This window comes from Mustela erminea, chromosome 4 (assembly GCF_009829155.1).
Source record: "Mustela erminea isolate mMusErm1 chromosome 4, mMusErm1.Pri, whole genome shotgun sequence".
Taxonomy (NCBI): domain Eukaryota; kingdom Metazoa; phylum Chordata; class Mammalia; order Carnivora; family Mustelidae; genus Mustela; species Mustela erminea.
In genome coordinates, this window is record NC_045617.1 from 126,548,897 (window position 1) to 126,568,765 (window position 19,869).

The following is a 19,869-nucleotide window of genomic DNA, read 5'->3' on the forward strand; positions in this document are numbered from 1 at the left end:
AATAGATCCAGAAAAATCATTTGATAAAATTCAACAACTGTTCATCTGTTCATGATAAAAACTCAACAAAGTAGGTGTAGATGGAACACACCTCAACATAACAAAGGTCTTATATGAAAAACCCATAACTAACACCACACTCAATGGGGAAAATCTGAGAGCTTTTCCTCTAAGCTGAGAACAACACAAGGATATCCACTCTCACCACTTTTACTCAACCACAGTACTGAAAGTTCCAGCCACAGTAATAAGACAACAAAAGGAAATAAAAGGCGCCCATTCAGTAAGGAGGAAGCTAAGCAGTCACTATTTGCAGGTGACAAAATACTATATTTATAAAACTCTAAAGACTCCACCAAAAAACTATTAGAAGTAATGAATGAAGTAATAAATTGCAATGAAGTTGCATGATACAAGATTAATATCCAGAAACTGCTTGCTTTTCCATATACTAATAACAAAGTAGCAGAAAGAAAAATTAAGAACACAATTTCATTTAGGGGACCTAGGTGGCTCAGTCCATAAGCATCCAACTCTTGATTTCAGCTCAGGTCATGATCTCAGGGTAATGAGATAGAGCCCTATGTCCAGCTCTGCACTGGGTATAGTACCTGCTTAAGATTCTCTCTCTTCCTCTCCCCACCCGCTCCCTGGCCCCTGCACTCCCACTCTAAAACAAAACAAAACAACAACAACAACAACAAAAACCAACTACAACAACAACAACAAAACTAAGGGGTGCCTGGGTGGCTCAGTGGGTTAGCCTCTGCTTTCAGCTCAGGTCATGATCTCAGGGTCCTAGAATCGAGCCCTGCATCGGGCTCTCTAATAAGCAGGGAGCCTGCTTCCTCCTCTCTCTCTCTCTGCCTGCCTCTCTGCCTATGTGTAATCTCTGTCTGTCAAATAAATGCATTAGATCTTTAAAACAAAAAAACAACCAAAAAAAGTTAAAAAAAAAAAGAAAGAAAACAATTTCATTTACAATTGCAACAAAAAGAATAAAATACCTAGGAAAAAACTTAATGAAGGAGGTGAAAGACCAATACTCTGAAAACTATAAAAAAGTAACTGAACATGATACAAATATGTGTAAAACTATTCCATGCTCTTGGACTGGGAGAACAAAAATCATTAGAATGTCCATATTACCCAAAGCAATGTACAGATTCAATGCAATCCGTATCAAAATACCAACAACATTTTTCACAAAATTATAACAAATAATACTAAGATTTTTATGGAACCACAAAAGACCCCAAATGGCCAAAGCAATCTAAGAAGAATAAAGCTGGAGGTATCACAAATCCAAATTTCATGATGTACTACAAAGCCATAGTAATCAAAACAGTATGGTTCTGGAACAAAAACAAACACATAAATCCATACAACAGAAGAGAGAACCCAGAAATAAACCCATAAATATATGGTCAATTAATCTATAACAAAGGAGCCAATATACAATATATAATAGGGAAAGGGCAGTCTCTTAAATAAATGGTTCTGGGAAAATTAGATGCCACATGCTGAACCACTTTCTTACACCTTATATAAAAAAAAAAAAAAACTCAAAATAAGTTAAAGACCTGAATCCATAAAATTTCATGGAAGAAAATACAGCCAGAATTTTTTTTAGATAAAAGTATTAGCAACATTTTTCTAGATATATCTACTAAGGCAAGGGAAACAAACATTAACTATTGGAACTACACCAAAATAAAAAACTTTTGCGCAGCAAAAGAAACCATCAACAAAATAAAAAGGCAACCTACTGAATTAGAGAAGATATTTGCAACAGACATATCCGATAAGGACTTAACATCCAAAATATATTTAAAAAAACTTATATAACACCAAAAAAGCAATCATTAAAAAATGGTCAGAGTAGGGGCGGCTGGTTGGCTCAATCGATTAAGCACCGGATTCTTGATTTTGGCTCAGGTCATGATCTCACAGTGGTAAGATCAAGACCCATATACCACCCTGTGCTCAGAACAGAGTCGGCTGGGGATTTTCTCTCTCCTGCTCCCTCCACTACTTCCCCTACTCATACTCTCCCAATCAATACATCAATCTCTTAAAAAAAAAGTGGGCAGAGTACATGAATTAACATTTTTTAAAAGAAGACATACAGATGGAAGACACATGAAAAAATGCTCAATATCACTAATCAGGGAAATGCAAAGAAAATCACAGTGAGATATCACCTTATACCTATCAGAATGGCTAGAGTTTAAAAAAAAATAAACAAATAAACAAAAAAAAGAACGAATATAAGACACCTGGGTGGCTCAGTTGGCTAAGCGTCTGCCTTTGGCTCAGGTCATGATCTCAGAGTCCTGGGATCAAGCCCTGCCTTGGGCTCCCTGCTCAGTAGGGAGTCTGCTTCTCCCTCTCCCTCTGCCCCTTCTCCGACTGCTCATGCTCTCTCTCTCTCTCTCACTCTGCTCTCTCTCAAATAAATAAAATAAAATTTTTTCTTAAAAAAAGAAATCATGAGTATTGGCAAGAATGTAAAGAAAAAGGGGCCCTTATCCACTGTTGGTGGGAATGTAAATTGGTATAGCCACTATGGAGAATAGTATGGAGGATCCTCAAAAATTTAAAAACAGAAATACCATGGGATCCAGTAATTCCACTACTGGGTATTTACCCAAAGGGGAGGGGGTAAACATTAATTCAAAAAGACATATGTATATGCACCCCTATGCTTACTGTGGTATTACAATAGTCAAGATATGGAAGCAACCCAAGTGTTCATGGACAGATGAATAGACAAAGAAGATGTGGTACATACATACAATGTAATAATATTACCCAGCCATTAAAAAAAGAAAAAAAAAAAGGATGAGCTGTTGCCATTTGCAATAACATGAATGGACCTAGAGGGTATAATGCTAAATGAAATAGGTCAGAGAAAGATAATTGCCATGTGATTTCACTTATATGTGTTATCTAAAAAACAAAACAAAATAACCAAAGAGCAGAAACAGACCCATAAATACAGAGACTACATTGATGATTGCTGGGGAAGTGGGAAAGGTGGCAGCTGGACAAAATAGATGAAGGGGAGTGGAAAATACAGGCTTCCAGTTACGGAATAAATAAATCAGAGAAATAAAAGGTACAGACAGCATAGGGAATACAGCCAGTGGTATTATAATAGTATTATTATACGGTGACAGATGGTAGCCACATTTGTGGAAAGGACAGCATAATGTATAATCTTGTCAAATAACTATGTTGTATACCTGAAACTAATGTAACAATGTGTATCAACCATTCTTCAATAAAAATTTAATTTAATTTAATTTAAAAATAAAAAACTGATGAGCTCTTATACCATTCAATAAATAGTAACAACAAAAGGGAAAGAGGGGATGGAGAAAGAATTTAAGTAATTTGTTCAATATAGAGTCCCTCTGGCAAGATAAAATGACATTTCTAACACACTCTACCAATCAGATAAATTCCACTACAACCTTGTAAAAAAGAAAGTAAGGTAGATATGCAGAAAGAAGATAACATGCTCAACCACACCCAAACAAGACCAAAAATATAATACAGAGAGGATTACTATAAAGCAAAGGGCCACAGTTTTTTAAAATACAACACAACAAAACAAAAAACAGCTTAAAATAAGCAATCAAAATTAACAAATAAAATTACAGTGAATGTATTATAAATCACCAAATACCCTTCCCGGAGTTTTGCAATAAAAGATGAAATACAAGGATTAAATAAGGATTAAATTAAGGCAGCAAGAAGAAAGCTTATGTTCAAGTTGGGAAATGAACATAAGGCAATCATCAGCAATATCATTATGACCAGTATATACTAACTACCTATATCAATGCTATTTGTTGGGAAACAAAGATTAAATAAGGATTAGGCTAAGATGGCAAGGAGAAACCCTGTGTTCAGGTTGGGAAATGAGCATAAAGAAATCATCAGCAATATCACCATGACCAGTATTTACTGACTACATATAGCAATGTTATTTGTTGGGAAACAAGGATTAAATAAGGCTCAGGTTAAGGGGGCAAGAAGAAACCTTATCTTCTTCTAGCAGGGAAATGAGAGAAGGTAATTATCACCAATATTATCATGATAAATTATACTGACTACATCTATCAATGCTATTTGTTGAAAAACAACTGTCCACAGGTCTCCCACATTTCTGCACATCTTATAAGCAGAGGTATTCAAAAGTCCTCTTTCTTTTCAAGGAAGTCTGTATAGTGAACAGCTTAAGAACATAAAGTGTCTTCTTCCAGAACAAGTTTGTTTACTGTCCATCATAAAAGATTCAGGTTCCCTAAAATCTGGGTTTCTCTCTGATTGTATGTATGTAACATAGCCCACTGCAGAGGCAGATATCACCTTGCCATCTTCATATCACCCCATTAAAAACTAGGGCCCAGGAAATGAGAGCAAGAAAATGTGACACTTTGGTTACCGCTATTGCCATGAGTAATAAAGCCCAAGAGTCTTGTGTCTTCTGATGGTACCCATGAAACTGGCAAGGTAACTTGTTGGCTTGCAAATGGGACCTTTCACAGTTCTTGACGACAATAAGGATTTTATTAATATTATCCCCTAAGTATCCCATTAGTCTATAAGGAAAGTGCCAATTATGTACCAGGTACTGTTTGGGGTACTGAAGATAGAGTTGTGAAAAATACAGAGAAAATCCTTGTCTCTTTGGAGCTTTACAGTAGATGATGAAATGAGTATGATGATGAAATTAAGACCCAGAGAACTATGTACCTTGCCTAGGGTCAAGTAAGTAATACTTGTAAGTAATGGAGCCAAGTTGCATCTGAGCAATAGGACTCTCTGAACCTGAACTCTTAACCACTATACTATAGTTCCTCCCACACTGTAGTGATAAAAAGGCCAAGTCATGAGATTCCAAAGATTGCTGCACTTAGAATCATCTGGCACTATAACCCATTAAAAGAAACCAGGACTCCCAGAAACACCCTTGTAAGTCTATAGTAGTAAAAAATGCATAGCACATTTTGTTCTAAAAGAATGCAAGAAAGCCAGAAAGCTAACCAAGGATACTAGGATCATATCTAAGGAGCAACCTGAACTTTAACACAGATGTAGAAGAAATACCAGCTTAGAGGTTCCACACTTGAGAGCAAGCAGGCTTTAGGTACTAGGAAAGCTCAGGCTTTCAAGAGGCCAAATTTGAGTATTACTGATGATAACAGCAATGGACTGAAACATATGAAATGTATTCATTATAGTACTTTAAAAATATATTCATTATGATACTTTTTTAAAAATTCTACATTTACAGGATGGTAGGTGTTAAAGGGATGAACTGTGTTTCCCTCAGCATTCATACATTGAAGCCCAGTATCCCAGAATTGTGTCTGTATTTGGAGACAGAGTCTTTAGAAAGGTAATTAAAGTTAAACTATGGCATATGGGGAGTCTTAACCCAATATGACTGGTGTCTTATAAGAAGGCATTAGGGAATAAACACAGACCAAGGGAAAACTATGTAAAGACAAAAAGAAAAAACAGCCATCTAAAAGCCAAGGAGAGAATCCTCGGAATGAAATTAACCCTGCCAACAGCTTGATCTCAAACCTCTAGTTTCCAGAACTGTGAGACAATAAATTTTTGTTGCTTAAGCCACTTAATCTGTGTTATTTGTTATAACAGCTCTAGCAAACTAACACACTACGAAACCACCTCCTTAATTTGAAAGCTTGTAAGTAAAGAATCAAGCCATTATTCTATCCTTCCTATGTTATCTGTGATTTATAATAACCGAATAGTTGACAAAGGTAAGTTCTTTTTTGTTTTTAGAAAAGAATTACAGCTAATCGAGCAAGGAGGAATAACAGAACAAGAATATCCATTTGTAACACATAATGAATAAATTTAGACAATGAACATCAATGGCTGAAAAAAATGACACAAAGAGAAAAGACTAAACATTACATATCTTTCTGATATTAATATAAAACACTACCTTTGAAATTTCCAGGGGGGCAAAAAGAACCCAAACCTGATCAAGCCCCTAGGTTTAACTACCAATGTATAAGAAACATAGGAACATGTTAGATGACACTGTAGGTCCACAATCAGTGAAATCCAGATGTCAAAACCCTCTAAGACAATAGATCTGATTTCTGCAACAACAACAAAATCCCCAAGAAATGAAACAACAAACAAATAGAAATGGAGGGAAAACCAATCTCAGTGCACAGACCTTATTTAGACACAAAATTCAAAAAGCTGTCACAGAGATAGAGATAATTAGAAAAATGCAAACATTGATTGGATATTTAATAATATTAAGGAATTTTTATTCTTTTTAATTGTTTAATGTTTAGTTTTTAATTTTTTATGCATGATAAATGATATTGTGCTTTTTTTTTCAGAGCGATTATCTTTTAGAGATATATATTATAGCATTTACAAATGAAATAAATGATATAATGCCTGAGATTATTTTCAAAATTATCGGGATAAAGAAATAGGAGTAGATCTAGATGAAATAAGATTAGCCACACAGTGATAAATAACGAAGCTACACAGATGATGGATAAGAGGAGTTTATAATGCTGTTCCATTTTTATATTTCCATAACTTCCATTATGAAAAGATAAAAATATCTAGACTACTTGTTAAAAATACATAGTATAGGCCCTCTCACTTCCCAAGATTCTTTTTGTGGGTTTAGGCCTAGTTATGTGGATTATAACCATCTTATCTAGTCACTTTAACACAGATGTAGAAGAAACACCAGCTTAGAGGTTCCACACTTGAGAGAAAGCAGGCTTTAGGTACTAGGAAATACCTGCACCAAAAGCACACACAGACTCCCTGGTCCCCCAACAGCAACCAGGTTAGTCTACAATAGCCAATGCTGATCCATTTCCTCTCCAGGAAAAGGACCAAGGATTGGACGGACCAACAACCCACTGAAATTAGCCTGAAAGGATTAATCCAGCAACACACCACACATGTCTACTGTCTTTTCAGGGATGTCTCATCCCTTCAGGTACAAAATGTGGTCCCAGAGACACAGTCCCCCAGCTTTCCATCATCTCTGAAGATAACAGAAAAGACAAAAACTGACAACTATTTAGACAGACAATAAGATGCCAGAAAATGGCAGACATGCAAGAAAACAGATGGAAATAACTGGATTGAGAAAACCAAAATCCAGGCTTTAACTCAGAAAACAGTCTAATTTATCTCTGCATCTCCAGCAGGCACTCAGTAAATGCACTGGGTTAATGAAAAAATTAATAAAACTAATGAAACAATGCTCCCACGATGGGTAAGGGGGAGGGAGATGACTCGCACAGGAAAGGAAAATAAGATCATCAGACTCAGAAATACAGCATCTAAAACAACCTACCGGAGGAGTCAACAGAAAGTACTGAAAAACTCTTTAATATTCTCATTAAAATGCAACAAGACTTGTATGAAAAAGGTACAAAAGCCATAATGAAGGAAGAGGCTAAGGGAAAAATGGGATAAAGTAAAAAGGAAAGTGAATGAAATAAGGAGGGAAACTAAAATTGCAAAAAGAGCATTTAAATGTCTTTGGTGAGTGCTGTGAAGTGTGTAAACCTGGTGATTCACAGACCTGTACCCCTGGGGATAGAGTATTATGCCTCCATCAGAAAGGATGAATACCCAACTTTTGTAGCAACATGGACGGGACTGGAAGAGATTATGCTGAGTGAAATAAGTCAAGCAGAGAGAGTCAATTATCATATGGTTTCACTTATTTGTGGAGCATAACAAATAGCATGGAGGACATGGGGACTTAGAGTGGAGAAGGGAGTTGGGGGAAATTGGAAGCGGAGGTGAACCATGAGAGACTATGGACTCTGAAAAACAATCTGAGGGTTTTGAAGGGACGGGGGGTGGGTGGTTGGGGTACCAGGTGGTGGGTATTATAGAGGGCACGGATTGCATGGAGCACGGGGTGTGGTGCAAAAATAATGAATACTGTTATGCTGAAAATAAAAAAAAAAAAATATTCCAAATAAATAAATAAATATTAAAAAAAAATATTAATTCCTCTTCTTTTTCTGTATTGTAGTTCTATGGTCTTTATAATAATAAAGAAAAGTGGAAAGGAAAAAAAAAAATAAAAAAATAAATGTCCACTAAAAGCAGTGAAGGGCAAAAGTGAAGTAAAAATAGATTCTAAACTATAGAAGACACCAAAGAAAAGACAGTATATACAACAAAAACAAGTCTTCCAACCCCCACGCAAGGCAAGAATATATTAAAAATAAAAAACAAGAAGGCAGAAGTCCAGACTTCTCTGTTATGATGATCATTATAAATGAATTTAATTCCTCTCTACTAAAGATAAAATCTCTCAGATAAGGGGAAAAAAATAGTACTACCTCTCAAAATAACCAGATCAGGTATACTTCAAGCAGATAAAAATAAAAGAAAGAGAGTGCCTGGCTGGCACAGTCAGCAGAGCATGCAACTCTTGATCTCAGGGTCATGAGTTCTGGCCCCACACTGGGTCCAGAGATTACATAAGGAAAAAAAATTCATAAATAAAAATAAATAGAAGAAGGAGGGAATGGAATTATTAACATAAGACAAAGTAGATTTCAAGGCAAAAGCACTGAGCAGAACAGTGATTAAGATCAGTCATGAGGGGCACCTGGGTGGCTCAGTGGGTTAAAGCTTCTGCCTTCGGCTCAGGTCATGATCCCAGAGTCCTGGGATAGAGCCCAGTATCAGGCTCTCTGCTCAGCAGGGAGCCTGCTTCCTCCTCTCTCTCTCTCTCTGCCTGCTTCTCTGCCTACTTGTGATCTCCGTCTGTCAAATAAATAAATAAAAATCTTTAATTTAAAAAAAAAATCAGTCATGAATTTCTATGCGTAAAATATCATTGCATTGAAAAAATAAAAAGAACGAAAAGAGTAAAAAGCAAAAGTTATTACAAGTGCAAGGGAAGTTGAACCTACAAAATCTAACACCATTAAAAGAGCATACACCTCTCAACCTAATGTATTCTGTAGGAAAAAATGACAAAGTACAAAGGATTAGAATAACATAACTGATAAAGTTAATGGATTTGTATCAGACTTTAACTCACCTATAAAAAATACATCTTCCTTTTAAGCATCAGTGGAACTTTTATTAAAAATTATGATGTATCAGGACACAAAGAAAACCTCAGGAACTTCTTAAGTAAAAATGACACAAAGCTATAGTCTCGGTTTCCAAAGAAATAAAATTTTAAACAATAAAAAATATTAGAAATTTTAAAATACTATACTAAGTAATACATAGAACAACAACAACAAAAATCTGCCATTACAGATTAAGTTTAAAAATAACAGGACTATAAACTTAAAACATTTATAAACATTTAGGAAATAAAATCAGATACACTCCAAAGAACATGTATAACCTTAAAGCCTTTCAATAGTAGACAACCAACCAAAAATCTTCCTGTTCACTTACTGATACCTACAGTTTCTTCCCCCAAAAAGTGGGTGGGGGAAGGGAATGGAAATTTTTCATTTACAGTAAGAAATTAAAGTCCATAGTTTAAGATAACACACTTCAAAATGAACCAGTTTTAGGCCACCTCCACCCAGCTGATGGGTTGATAAAATATAACTAATACCAGCTGCTTTCCATGTTTTTATAGGGAACAGAGGTAAAGAGAGCAGAAAGGCAGGGAAAGTCACAAGTTTAGAAGGGTTCAAAAAGTAGACACTGAGGACACAGAAAAAAAGTTCAATGTGCATCCAATTTTTCTTAGTATAAGTACTTTAATTCTAACATAAACTGCATCTACACTGACAAGTAGTGCAAGCAAGAAGTTCTATTTTATATCAGTTACATTGGGAAAATGAACTGACTTGATTGCCTATAAAGGTTGGTGGTTGCTAACAGTTCTAATAATCAAGAATAAATATCTAGGTTTGTGAACTACTACAGTAGCAGTAGGGGAACAACCCCTGTATTCGATTATAAAATGGACAGTTTCCACATCTGCTGAGTATTAGGCGTTAGCTTAGTTTTAGGAATAGCTACCATTCCTTAGGTACCTGATGGTGTGAACTAGGTAATACTTCCTGTCAGTCTAAACACCAAATAGGACAGGTTGGCATCACCGATTTACTTAAGAGCCAACTGAGTTCCATAAGGGCCAAAGACCATATAACTAGCAAAGGTACAAGTTAGGATTCCAACCCCAGAGCTCAATAAATTATAATTATGAAATAGAACTATGAGGCCTAGTATCAGGTTATAGACAAATTATAGGCTCCCAGCTAATACTAATTAGTCATGTGACCTTGGATACTCATTTATTCAAAAAGTACTTACTGAACATCTTCTGTGTACAAGTTTCTGTGTTTACATATGAAGGCTCAGAGTTCTCAAATCTCAAAAACTATGAACAAATATATTATTCACCTCATAAAAGTCCTTTTTTGTAAACAGAGACGTTTCTCGTCATTCAACTATACCACACCAGGGCATTTGATTCATTATCACAGTCACCTGGGGTCTAGTAATGTGAAACACAACACAATACAATCATTTCAAAGACCTCCCCCAGCATTCCCATGGTTGGCCAGATTTAGGAACCTGAAAAATAACTGCATTTTTGCTTCTTAAAAAAAGATGTTTTACTTATTAACATATGTTAATTTAAAGAGCATGAACTCAAAAAGAGAACATCACATTTTAAATAGTATTAGTGTAGTACATTTAGGATGACTAAAATATTATTAACCTTTAGAAAGGCTCAGCAAATTTAAACAGTTTAAGAATAACAAAAACATGGTTTCTGAACTTGGGAGAACTAAACCAAAGCACTGTGTTCACAAAGAGAAAATTCTTTGCCATAGAGATGCGCCACCTTGGCCTTCAGGAAGAAGATAGGTTTCCATATAAAGAATTTTAAACGAGACATCAGATCCATTCTTCCGCAAATATTCTTGAAGGAATCAGCATGGACAGAAGAAAACAGAGGGAAACATTACCACACAACAGCTCCATGAAAACCTGGAGAAACCAGCTGCATTTTTTCCCTCAATGAACTGCCCACTCTATGCAACCTTATCACACTCACACAGTAATTACCCAATCCTGGAGGAATAGATCTCCTGAGAAATGAAATAGATGCTCCTGAGAAATGAATTTTGTTTTGTTTTGTTTTTTGTTTTTTATTTTTTGTTTTTAAAGATTTTATTTATTTATTTGACAGAGAGAGAGATCACAAGTAGGTGGAGAGTCAGGCAGAGAGAGAGAGAGAAGCAGGCTCCCGCTGAGCAAAGAGCCCGATGCGGGGCTCGATCCCAGGACACTGAGATCATGACCCGAGCCGAAGGCAGCGGCTTAATCCACTGAGCCACCCAGGCGCCCCTGTTTTGTTTTGTTTTTTTTTAACACACATAGGCACTCTGCCCTCAAAAGGCCATAAATAAAATATCCAATAACAGTCTCTATTGACAATAATAGTAATGATTAATTTTTTTCCATTTTTTTATTGTATTATGTTAGTCACTACACAGTACATCATTAGTTTTTGATGTAGTGTTCCATGATTCGTTGTTTGTGTATAACACCCAGTGCTCCATGTAATCCTTGCCCTCCTTAATACCCATCACCAGGCTCATCCATCTCCCCATCCTCCTCCCTTCTAAAACCCTCAGTTTGTCAGTTTGTTTAGTATAAAGTGCTTCGGACACATTTTAAGGACACACTTTAAGGACTAAGATAAAGTATTATCTAAAACTTATAGAGCCATCTAAAACTTACAGAGACTTTAAAATGTGTCCTAAGCACTTTATATTTACTACCTCACAAGTCCATATGAACAACACTGTAAAGTTTGTAGAACTATTCTCTCCATCAAACAGGGCAGTCCCATCTCTACCCCATTTTACAGATGAGGAAACAGAAGCAACAGCCATGTTCCCACCAAGCTGCCTGTGTACATAACGATTACATAACGATCATACAAAAGTGCCTTGCAGCAAGGATGCTTCCACCTGTCCTTAAGCAGCTGAAGACAACAGATAGGACCCCAGGCAAAATGAGTCATTAACAACTTTTGAATCCTGTGTCACAGGCCTCCCCCGCTACTACCACCCCATATCAGCCACCCAGGATAAAATTTTACTTTTACTAATTAGCAAAAAAGTATTAAAACAGAAGATTCTGATTCACTATATTTGTTCACAAATTACATATTGACAGTTTTCCTAAGCATATTATCCAAACTTCCTGTTTGTAATTTTATCTCACATCAAAAGAATTTTAGGTTTTAGCTAAAATTTAGGTTTTCCATCCTCCCTTCTTCTGGCCACATGCTCCCAGTGCCCCTCATAGCCAGCCATGCCTTGCAAAATTGACAAAATCAAGGACTTCCTTCACACAGCCAGGTGAAAGGATGCCAAATCCATCAAGATCAAGAAAAAGAAGGATATCTGAAGTATGTTGATGCAGCAGATACCTTTTATAGCTTGGTCTTCACAGACAAAGAGAAGGCAGAGACACTGAAAGCAGTCCCTGACCCCAGATTTGGCACTGAAGGAGCTGAAATGAACCTGGCACACTCACTTGAACTGTATTAAAATTTTAAAAATTAAAAAATAAAAAAAGAATTTTAAACACTATAAAGCTACAATAAGGTAATGCAACAATGGTGAACAACACACTTAGAAGTCGGAAGTTTGGGCTTGTACTAGCTGTGTGATTTCAGTTAAGTCATCTCAGTTTTCTATACTTCATGTGTGAAATGGGTACAAGCCTTCATGAAGCGGGGCAAATATTAAACCATGAAGTTCCTAACAGACTGTCAGGTAGAATGACTTAGTTTAGAGGAAATGAAGGTATGGCATAATAAAAAATAGACTAGGGAGGAAATAGGGGAACATTCACAGAAACCATATAATGACTTACCTTAGGGCTAGGTACAGAGACAATCCTGATCTGCCTGGTTTAGGATGAGGAGAGGGGACATTGAGAGTACCAAGAAGGCAAGATAGGTGGAAGAGATTTCCTAAGGAAATCCTGATTCTCATACCCTCCCTCCTCAGAAGTCCACCTCCTCCAACCTAGGAAGTAAAGTGGGAGATGGCCTGGAAGCAGTTGCCAAAGTCCCTTCCCCAGAACTGGTGGCACCCAGCAGTAGGGCTCCACGCAGCTCTGTGCACAGGCTATTGTACTTCAGGGTTCAGGAGTAAGGGATGGCCAGGTGAAAGGTGAGCCACAAAGGGGATATCTTAAAAAGGTATGGCTCTCAAGGTAAGTAGAGGAGCAGAAAAGCAACATAAGCAGGTAGGAGGTCAAAAGAAGAGATTTTATTTTAGAAGATGGACAATCTCAGAAAGCTTGTAGGCAGCTGGGGAAAACAGCAACAGGAAAGAGTACAAAATAAGTGGAACCAGACTCAGAAAGAACAGTATTTGATAGAAATAAGATAGCTAGTAGGGCCAGGCTTGGTAAAGAAGAGGCATGTCTTCCTCTTCCAAGACCAGAGGAGAGGGACCATGAAACTACAGTAAGATTTTAAAGGGATAAAGTGTGATTTGCTTAAAAATGGGCTTGATCTCAATGAACTAGGAAAAAGATATTTTGCTAAAAGGGATCAGGACATGGGTTTGGAGTATGGCTATGAGGAATAACTCTGGACAATGACTGGGACAAAAGCACAGCTGGCTCTGTAAGTCAAGATTTAATAGAATTTTCCTATAATTCCCCTTTCCAATGTCTGAACATTCATATGCCCTGACTACCCCCCACCCTGACAGACAATGATGTTCTGTGGCAAAACATATCCTTGGAAATATAATCTTTGTTAAAAGATAATCTATACCATGATTACATATAGAAGAATCTAATCCCAGAGATAAGAAATGCAAACCACTATAGTACACACAGAAAACTGAACAACTCGAACTTAAAATCCAAGATAACTCATTTGTAAAAAGAGGCAGTTGGTATTCATAAGAAATTTAAAGGATCTTTAAATCTTGATTTCAAGAAATTGTAATATCAAGGTCCACAGAGAATACAAAATGGTTATGCAAAAAAAAAAAGACATATATATTTCTTTCCTTATTTCAAGGCTCTCTATTTTGAAATTGATTAAATGCCAAAGTAAATAAATTAAATTCTTACTTTAAAAACAGAAATGGAGTTTAAGGCGATACACCCATCTGATCATACTGAAAGATGCGATACAACAGTGGTGGTTTCTTGACAAGGCCCAATCATGAAATATGGGTTAAATGCAGGTGGATTAATCAATAGCTCTCATTCTGTGGTCTGAATGACAGCAACCAGGGCACTTCAGGACTGCTGAGAGATGCAGGATTGAATCAACGCAAGCCAAAGAATTGGCAAAACTGGCAACCTGCAGAGGCAGAGATGCCAGAGGTTGGGCAACGTCAAGGCCTATTTCAAAATATCAAAGGAACTCTCTCAGGGAAATAAAAGAAGAATAATGTCAGAATCTCACCTTACAGTGCCCAGACCAAATAAAAAACACCTGGATATTTCTGGAGAGACTCTAATGCTGCAGAGAAAGGTATACAGCAGAACTAATCTTTTCTCAGTTGTTCTCCTGGCCAGAGGCTAGGTCCCGTACAGTAACCCCAAATTTGGTAATAAATCTTGATCTTTTTATCATTTAAATTTTCAAAGAAAAAAAGGTATTAGCAAACACAAACATGGCTTGGCAAATAAAGTTCAGGACTCAAAAGCTGAAAGTTGAATTTTTTCACTTTTTTCTCATTGCCTTAAAAAAAGACAACTGTGTGATAAAGCTATATGACTGTTCACACTGTCTAGATTTCACTACCTGAGTAATTTGTTCCTTATAAACATAAACATAAACAAATGCCAATTAAAAAAATACAGGGCAGGAAGCCACTTTGGAATAAATAAAAGACAGTGTGGACAAATCCTCCCAGTAATTCCTAAGAATTTTTCTGAGATTTCCAAAATATTTGACAAACAAAAAGATTTCTTTCTCTAATGTTTTTAGACCATAATAAGAATCAATAGAGACTCCAACAAGCAAACTTCATTAGATTTCCTCTCCAAGACATGTATAACAATACTACATAAGACAGATCTATGAAATTTCACTTTTTTTAAATTTTTTATTTATTTATTTTTGTGTGAGAGAGAAACAGAGAGCACGCACCCATGAGCAGTGGGTGGGAGGGCAGAGGGAAGATGCACACTCCCTGCTGAGCAAGGAGCCCAAGACCCTGAGATCATGACCTGAGCCAAAGGCAGATGATTAATCAACTGAGCCACACAGGCACCCTGAAATCCCACTCTTAAAAGGACTCATAAAAAAGGTACATATCAAAAAGGAGTACAATTATCACTTCTCAATCCTTAATTCCCACCCACACTTATCTTCAAAAGAATGTTTCCATTCAATAAGTGGAATCTCTCTATTCATCCAAATGATCAAGAAAAACACTGGATTCATCCTTGACTCCTCCTCTTTTCACTCGCCAAATCTAATCCATCAACAAATCCTATCAGTTCAACTTCAAAATATCACACAGATTAGTCTACTTTTCTCCATCTCCCCTGCTAGTACTCCTACCCAACCCATGAGTTCCTCTTGCCTCGACTACTATACCGGACTTCTAACTGGTACATTCTTTTCCATGCTTGACCACCATAATCCGTGTTGCAAAAGTGATAAAGAACCATAAGTGAGTTCACTTTCTTGACAAAAACCATCCAACAATTGGCACTCAGAATAAAACCCAACTTTAATATCAAAGTCAAGAAGCCCTGAGAGGATCTGACCCTTGCCCACCTCTTAACTACCCTCTCATCACTCTAACTCATTATGCTCCTGGGCTTGTTGCACCATAAGGCCTTTGCATTTCTATTTGTTCTGTCTATAAGAATATTCTCCAATATCTTTAGAATTCAACACAAATCTCATTTTCAAAGAAGCCATCCCTGACCTAAACAACCTTGTTAAGTCTCTAGCACAGTTCTTCTCAAACTAAGTGTGAGGAAAGGAGGTTTTTGGATTTGTTTTTGTTTTTTAAATTTCTGATTTATCATGTAAATATTCCTTTTTTTTTTCAAAGGTTTTTATTTATTTGAGATAGAGAGAAAGCACAAGCAGGGGGAGCAGCAGGCAGAGGGAGAGGGAGAAGCAGATTTCCTACTGAGCAGAGGAGCGGAGAGCCCACTGTGGAACTCAATCCCAGGACCCTGGGATCATGACCCAAACCAAAGGCAGCTGACAGCAGTCGACTTAACTGACTGAGCCACCCAGGCGCCCCTACCATGTAACTATTCTTTTGTCAAATACAGCAAAAATTATTTTCTTTTTAAAATGGAATTTTAAAAAATCATACAAAATGGAAGTTTGAAATTTTAATTATTAATAGTGTCAATGGTCAAAAATTTTCTCTATCACATTACCATGAGTCACTCTCTTTCTGTGCTTATCCCATTGTGAACTGGCACAACCATGAGCAGATTAAGACTATGATACTGCTTCAGCATGTCCATGCTTTCCTTTGCACCGCACTTAGCACACTCTAGAACAATTTACTTGAGTGTCTGTACTGGCTACTATTCTCAGCACCGGATCTGCAGCAATGAAATAAAGAGATAAGATCCCTGCTTTCTCAGACTTCACCTTCTGTGGGGTTATTGGTCAAGGCCACAAGGCAATAACCTAATCTGAACTCAGGCCTGCCTCTCAGGTTTTTCCTGGGTTCCGAAAAACGCTCAGCACTCAGCTAAGCAGTGAAGTGTGCAAGTTTGCATGTATCCACTGTTCCTGAAAATATTACACTTTTAATTGTATATTCTTCACATTACTTCCAAATAAGTGTCCATTCAGATAACATCTTTAGGACCCATCAATGTAGAAGAATTAAACTACATCTTCAACCAGTGTCCGGAGACAATAATGATACTCTTATAGTCACTTTAGGCATTTCCACAACTTAACTATAAAGATTTGTACTGTCTCTCCTGCTAGTGTTCTTTCACACTATACACAAGTTTCTTCACCCACTTCCCAGATCAGTAGTAATGATATTTAGGATTTCCCCCAAGAAATAATCAGTGCCTCAGCAGAAAATTCCAGCTGCCACCCTAGGGTCATTTTTAGAGAATTGGGGCCATGATGATGCTATTCCTATTAAATATATAACTCAATTTCCTTGGACTTCACTGGCTTGTGATTAAAAATAAAGTACATTCAAAACACATTGGCCAACATCTACATAATGAGAAGATCCTGAAGCATTGGAGTATACCACATATGCTCGCATTCTTGCCACTCCTGTTCAACCAACCTACTGTCTCCTCAAAACTCTCTATATTGTTATTATTCCCACTTTTCAAATGAGAAAACTGAGAACTAGATATATTTAGTAAATCTCTGTCAAAAAATAATTACTGTACATTTGTTAAAACTTTATTCTATTAAATGCAATGTTATATCCTTACAAATAATTCTCAAACTTGCCTAGGCTTCAAATCACCAAAGCTACCATTATCGAAGCTGCCAGTGTGGTTCTAACACAGCAAGATTAGCACTGAGAACCAATGTACTTCATCATGAAAACCAAGTGCCTAGGGACAAAATTTTAAAAGAATATAGGAAAATGAAAGGTGTTCATTCTTAAAATTTAGGGGACCATTGTAATGTTTTCATTTACCATGTTATTAAAATGTTATTTGCACAGCAATTCAAAAATAACTTATTTATGTTACTGCAATGTAGGACTGAGCCCATCCCTAAAAATACCAAAAGTGCCAATTAATGGATCCTGGAATAGGTCTACCTACTCAGTTGATTTCCAAAATAAAGCCAGGGGCAGTATTTAAAGATTTCCATTAAAGCATCTGAAGATCTAGAAGAAACTGGATGGAGGGGATATATAACAAACCCCAACAGTTACTTCTACAGAAAGAATGTGCTAGCTAGCCTTCCTATAATAAACATTCTAGAAAAACTTCTGCTCTATATTTGGTATCCCCTCCAGCCGCCTTCAAGCATTTACTCTAAGACCAGTCTGCACAGTAAAGACCATTGTTTAATTCTGCTCACTAATTTAAAGAAAAAAAAAATCCATTCCATCAAGCAAGGACTAGAAGCCTCACAACCGCCTACATGCATTCACTTATCAAGATCTGACTAATCAAGGTGTAGAACTTCAATCACTAGTGGCTATGTACTAATATTCACTAGTTGCTGGTGTTCTAAAGCAAACGGGCACCTAAAAAAGTCTTTACTTAAGTATCTGCCACATTTCACAAAGAAATGTTATGTGCCTGTGTATTATTTTTATATATAATGTTATATATGTGATAAATTTGGCACTTTCAACTAAAAGTGAAGTCTACTATTAACCATTAGTAATACTCTATGTTAAAAAACAATGCTTTAAAAACATTGCCATATCATTAAAATATCCGGAAGTAGTCTTGCTCTTTAGGTAATCACACTTTATATCTTACTACATATCATGTCTGCTTTATTGATTTTGTAATGGCATCATTTAAGATCTGAGATGTTCTTCATTCACAAGTCAAGTTCACAAAAGGAACAGGTACGTTGGTTTCAGCTGATCATTTCTGCCCTGGTGCAGAAAAGCAGGTGCCTCCAGTTGGTAAAGCACTCCTGACACAGGCCAAGGACCGACTGGTATACGGACCTTCAGATTCTGCTTCAGCTCTCACCCTATTGGTCTGGGACAAAGTCACAGAGACCAGCAAGACCTATAACATGCTGGGAAACAAGTTTCATTCTTTTATTCACCACCTAACAAGCATTTGCACTTTTCTGGATTTGATTTACCTGTGGCCCCATTAGTCACAACCACAAGATTGACTTACATCCAAGTAGACCTAAGCTACTCGTTGGAGAGGTACCAAGCTCTTAGACAAAATACAAAATGGAAGGAGCACAAAAATGCCTCATAGTCTTCCACGATGAAAATACTCATATCATGAGAGATACAGTGCTAACTGCTTGCGGTCCATCATTTCATGTAATCTACCCACAAGCCTAGGAGAATAGCACCATCACTATTTCCATTTTTCAGAAGAGAACATTAAGGTTTAAAATGAAGTTAAGAAGATTTTGCCTAAAATAACATGTCAAGCAAGTAAAACAGTAAAGATTTGAATCCTGGGCTGTCACTTTTATCTATCTTTCTTTCATTATAGTAGATAATAGAAAATGGCATCCATACTAGGAGAGAACAAGTAGTAGTTTTCAAGCTGAAAAGGGGTTGCACTTAAAAATGTTTTCAATATTGTCAATTACTAAAGAGCAGAAAATTATAGATTTAAACCAGCACTCTCATTTCAGAATCAGCAAATTCAACTCTTGCCACTAGGAAATAACACTGACAAGTAACTTGTCCAGGAAAGCAGAGCAGGCTCCTTGCAGAGCTTCCAGCTTAGTATAGACACAATCAGCACCTCTTAGTCCAGACCGTCAATCACTGACAAATTAGCCACCTATACATTCAACCTGGTTTCTTTTCAGGCTGCCAGCTGGCTACATTCTTGGAGGAAACATACCCACTTCCAAAGAGGAGGGAGGACTTAAATTAAGGGGGTAATTAGGGTGCACAAGGGCTCCTACACTGCACACAACTAGAATATGGATTTTATTATCGTCCCTAAATGCTCAGAATTCTCTTTGACATAAAGTCCAATTTAGATAAATTCATCAATGGTCAACTAGCGTAATTTTAGTTTTTCCATATTTAATACTTCCAAATCCAAAGGTAATTTAAAGCAACCTACAAAAACAGAATCAAGAACTTTCTTTTAGTCTTTCCAGCTGCCTCACTGAAATGTCTGCAACTATTCTAT

General features: G+C 36.8%; 1 protein-coding gene and 1 pseudogene across 3 annotated transcripts in view; one reads left to right on the plus strand and one right to left on the minus strand.

Moving 5' to 3' along the window:
• Positions 1–19,869, minus strand: part of GMDS (GDP-mannose 4,6-dehydratase) — a 622,428-nt gene that overhangs the window by 533,354 nt on the left and 69,205 nt on the right. The gene's annotated exons all lie outside the window — the stretch shown is intronic.
• On the plus strand, positions 12,370–12,629 carry LOC116589059 (annotated as a pseudogene).